Here is a 4,527-nt window from a genome sequence, read left to right as displayed (position 1 = left end):
TTTATGGCAACAGGAAAGTGAGATACAAAGGGAATTAACTTACACAGCTTGTTCTCACTTTAGCAGGAAACACATGGCAACTGGAAAAACAATGGCTACAGAGAATGGCATACTGGGATATGATGATGATAATAATGCACTTAGTAACTGTATTAACGATGATAAGAGTAAATGTAATAAATGTAATAAATGTAATAATGATAGAAGGAAAACTGATAAATGTACAAATTCTAACCCGTGCAAGTTGCACCCCATGTTAAACTTCCCTCAGGATTACAAGCAAGAAAGTGAGCCCAGCACGATGTCGGCACCTTTTCCAGCAGCCATCATACGAGACACCCAGGTGGGCACGGCCCCAATCGGTAAAGGCAGTAGTCAAGCCCCCTAACAGAGGGTCAGGTGAGGTCGTGTCCACAGGTAAGTACGGTATTGTATATCATGCACAGACAATTGCACCTCACATTGTAGAGTCAACACAAGATGATGTAGCTGAACTTAATCCTGTCAGGGTGATTGCAGTCCCAAATGGACAGACTGACGCTCTGGGAATCACTCCCGCCAGGAGCATTGCAATGCACTGCCCCTGGTCCCGGACAGAATTAAGGACAATTATGTCTGAATTTCCCGATCCCAGGAAAGATCTAGCTGCATGCCAAAGTTTCATTAAAGAACTAGGTAATGCCACTGAACCCACTAACAAAGGTTGGCGAACAGTACTGCGGGCATGTTTGCCCTCTACTATTGACCCCTTGAAATTCATTTCTGATTGTAAGTTAGACGAAGAGAGACCTCTCACCGATGCATACAATCAGGAAAATGTTAAGCAGATCAACATGCAATTAGGAGTATATTTCCCAACTGTTGTCAAGTGGAACAAAATTTTCTCCATAAGACAACAACTGGAGAAGTATCTCGGTGGCTGCATTAAGAAAGTCCGCTGTTGGGCACGAGCGGAACATCAGCAAACACAGGGAGACACAGGCCGGTAAGCAGATGACCATAAGTAAGCTACCTCAGTCAAAACCCCAGACCCCTGTTGGTGAGTCAAATGTGATAAGATGTTATAGTTGCCAGAGGGAAGGTCATTTTGCACGAAATTGTATGTTTAAAGACACATACCAGGTATATCAACCCCTGAGACAACAACATGACCGTAATATCCGAAGAACCAGGGAAGCACAGGGAGAGCGGTTGATGGTGATGAGCATCCAAGCACCAGAGGAGGCATCAAATCGACCAAAACCCCAGGCCACTGGCACATGGAGGAAGCCAAGGGTTTGTTATCGTTGTAAAAGGGAAGGGCATTATGCCAGCAACTGTAACAGCCCACATAAAGTCAGACCCCCTAGACAAGAACACGAGCAAAGTTATGACACACGTAATTATAATCAGGGATCATATAGGAAGAATTTTGGTCCGCACCTGTAATTTGCAGCCAGTAAAATTGATCATTAGCCTTGATAGTAAGCCTGAGGTTACAGTCAATGTAATTGGGAGGTCAGTTCCTTGTGGACACAGGGACGGCCGGGTAAACTTTGTAACTTATCTTTAAATGTTTCCTTCTCAATCTCTGACGTTCACCAACAGAACTCAAACGTCACATGACTACTTGGTCTTTTTCAGAGGTCTACCCAACCCCAGTATATCTTACCAGCATCGTTGTGTTTGGCCAGACGCAAAGGGTGGAGAGTGGAGATACTGGTGGGGGAGACTGTGCAGAGATACCGGTGGACATGTTGATGCGACAGCCTGTTGATGAATCTGACAATTTTTCCTTTTCTATTTGTTCTCTCTCTCTTTTTGTTCTTTCATGTTGTACGGATAGTATGTCACACCTCAGTTAGACAAATGGTAATGCAAGATTTATGCTCCTTACAGAAAGATCGCTGATTTGGAAAGAATATTGTATCACCGGAGTGTTCGTTTTGGGAAGACTGACAGACAGCACCTTTGAGATGACAGCCGAGCAAGAAGAACAACAAGACTAGAGGAGAAATTATCGTAACAAGTTTTTTTCCCCCTTCAATTATTTTCTGTATCCCCATTACAACTTTCTCTTTCTCCTCCTGTAAGATGGACTCGCCTCAAGAGACTGCAGTCCGTGTTTTCCTGTTGACCCTGTTGTTGACCAGAGCAGTCTGTTTCGGTGAGAGTACCAGTAAGGTCGAGAAAGGATCTGGAATGGGTTCTGATGATCAGGATGGACTCGTGGAATTCCAAGAACCACACAATCACCGAGCAAAGGCGAGTATCAGAAAACGATCTGGTAGCCATGACATTAAAAGACATTGTGAAGGATTGTTAGCTGAAGAGAACTGCATCTGTAGGAATTGTGAAAATATAATTGAGGACGGGTGCATCCAGAGATGTCAGTCCAGCATTAATATCAATATGGACCGTCATCCATTGAGTGACTATCACTCATTAGTGGGTAAGGTTTTAAACCAAACGGAATGCTGGGTGTGCTCACAAGTACCTCAAGGTCATAGAAAGTCAGGACTAGTGCCATACTCATTAACGATAGATGAGGTACTTGAATTAAGGGGTGGGAGACCGGTGGACAAGAAATTTAATATTTCTTTCCCTCCTAGTTTGAAGCTCCACCAATACCATGTAGATAGGTCCCTAATATGTTTTAACAATTCCAATCCCCGAAAGCCGGGAAATTGGGAAGTGACATGGAACAACCGAACCATGACATTCTCACACAGAGCCGATGGAATGCCCATCGACTCAGAGCTTATACGCCAAATAGCCAACAGTGGAAGATATTTCCAATATAGGTACACTCTAGGAAGTAGGCCCATGCGAGTTGGAGAAGTATCACCAGGATACTGTGCGCATATCATACAACCTGATACGTGTACTAGACAGATGAGAGAGTTATGGATAGGATTTTTCACCTGGAAGGTTTGTAATATGGTTATGTCATATTCTGTCCCATATGTCCTCCCCGATGATGCATATTTCATATGTGGGAGGAAGGCGTATAGGTTCCTTGCCCCAAACTCAGAGGGATTGTGTTACATTGGAAAAGTGTTGCCTGAAGTGATTTATGACCCGTCAGTCGAGACAATGTTGTGATAAGACGTGATTCCACGGTCCGTTTCTTTCACCCGTTTCTCCTTTGATTTTCTCCGAGGTACCAAGAAATCCACCTGGAAGAAGAATTTGATGACCTTTTACACAGACCACTGATGAACTGTGTCACAGACACCTAATGAGCTTTTAGAGGCTGTAATTCTTTTTATGGACACTTGAAGAAGCTTTGCTTGCCAATTACCGCAAAGCTACAGTAAAGATACGACAACCAGACAAGACATCAGACAAGACATCAACAAGACTCCAATCGGCGACCACATACATAATCATATGAATGCATTTATAACGCATGTTTCATATCTTCATCTCTACTATCTTCAGGTAGTGACACACATAGTCGACAGGTAATATAGGCACATATATTAGCACTCACATATTTTCCCCTTTCATGTATCATCAACTAATGTGCACCCCATTTGTTGTAACCAAAAGCCGAAAAGAGCTCGGTAGAGTTTGACAGCCCATCCACAGACCCTTAATACGGGATAAGAAGGATTCAATGTATACTTCGCAATACCTCGAAGCTTATTTTAAAACATGTACGGCACAATGATACATGCCCCTCAGACATGGATTTCATACATACATGCTTTTACTATCTCACTAGGACATACATTTCCCACCTTCTCCTCTCCTCCCTCCACCCAATCATTTATAGGTATTTCATTGAATTGTATATTTTCCTGTTTGATTATTTAGATAGTGGCAGTTATTGTTGACTGCCAAAGGGTGGACTGTCAAAGTCTAAAAATATCATGATTCACATGCCTTGTACTAACCCCATGCACATGCCCGCTGCGTGTGCACACGCTCTGCCGTGCGTATGCATATTCGCACTTAGCGTAATGGAGCTTCTATGGCCGTGCGCTTTGGCGCGTGGTATGCGCATTTACGGTAGAGTTTGTGAGCGTCTAGCGGGCGACTCGATCGCAACATATTTAACTCATATAGTGTGTTTTATGGTTAATATTCCCCCAGACAACGTCAGCAAGTATGTTAAGTTTAAACGGTTCTTGGACAGAGAGATTCCTCTTTACATGCTAGGAAGGCTCAGATAAAGGTTGAAAGGTGGTGTTTAGTATCCAGCTGTAGGGTATTTTAAGGGTAATATTCCTATGATAGTTAGGAAAGATTTGCATATTTCTGCATATAGTTATGCGCAGAAGTAGAAAATAGATATAAAATTGCATTTAAAAAATATTACAAATGGGCAGATGATCAGAATGGAATTCACACATGAATTTCCCACAGTTGAGATACAATGGCCTTATTTACACTAAGCTTTGAGATTCTATGAAGAGGGCTTACACCTTTGTTTATGAATAGGGCCAGGTTTCTCTCCAGAATAATGAGTGCTGAGTTGTCATTGTCTCAACTTAAGGAGGGGACAGTGGGGTAAACAAAGCCCAGAGACAGAGTTTGTTT

Source organism: Pseudophryne corroboree, chromosome 1 (assembly GCF_028390025.1).
Source record: "Pseudophryne corroboree isolate aPseCor3 chromosome 1, aPseCor3.hap2, whole genome shotgun sequence".
Taxonomy (NCBI): Eukaryota; Metazoa; Chordata; class Amphibia; order Anura; family Myobatrachidae; genus Pseudophryne; species Pseudophryne corroboree.
Note: the sequence above shows the minus strand (reverse complement) of the source record.